This window comes from Callospermophilus lateralis, chromosome 5, assembly GCF_048772815.1.
Source record: "Callospermophilus lateralis isolate mCalLat2 chromosome 5, mCalLat2.hap1, whole genome shotgun sequence".
NCBI lineage: Eukaryota > Metazoa > Chordata > Mammalia > Rodentia > Sciuridae > Callospermophilus > Callospermophilus lateralis.
Window position 1 is genome coordinate 118,321,764 of NC_135309.1, and position 812 is coordinate 118,322,575.

General features: G+C 37.4%; 1 pseudogene; it reads left to right on the plus strand.

Annotated features, from left to right (window-relative positions):
* The first annotated feature begins 255 nt into the window (after positions 1-255).
* Positions 256-349, plus strand: LOC143400532 (U6 spliceosomal RNA; annotated as a pseudogene).
* The last annotated feature ends 463 nt before the right edge of the window (positions 350-812 follow it).

Here is an 812-nt window from a genome sequence, read left to right on the forward strand (position 1 = left end):
TCCTTGGCCAAGTTCATGCAGGTGGTTGTCCGCAGAGCAAAGACCAGAATTTAAGTACAGTATTTAACTCACTTTCCAGTGCTTTTGCTACTATGTCAGTGACTTCCTGACAGTTGTTAGTATAATCCACGTGACCCACCACATGTACATACATGTAACTAACACAAACATTTCCCAAAACAGTACTTACCTTTACTATGTGACACACTTTCATATTTTCCATTATAATAGGTTCATGTTAAAATATTCTGGAGCTTGCTTAGCAGCATGTACACTAAAATTGGAACAATACAAGGAAGATTAGCAGGGCCCCTGCACAAAGATAACATGCAAATTTCTCCATATTTTTTGTGCATTTACCAAATGGTACTTTTCTTTCCAGGGATAATATTTATAGGTATTCAATCCTATGGTTTGCATTTCTCCTAATTAGATACATCTACTGAATGTGTAAGAAGGTGGGGGCTGGGTTAGATAAAGCACAGGGTCCCTTCTAGTTCTAACCCATCACATGCTTGATCTGGAAGTATCTTACTGTCTAATCTGCCCTCGATCCTGAAAGGTAGAATGATATATAAGAGAGAACACTGGACATAAAGTCAAGACCTAGCTTCTGTTCCTGACTCCATCAACTACTAAATGTGTTCATTTAGGCGAGTTTCCTGTGGGTTCTGTTATTTCATCTGCAAGCTCTAGCTGTTGCTAATTGTCAAAGTTCTGAGAAGTAAATGAAATAATGCAAACTAAAGTAATAAAAAGCTCTATACACAAATCTTGTCCTGGAATAGCAATGATGTTAAATTCTCACATTT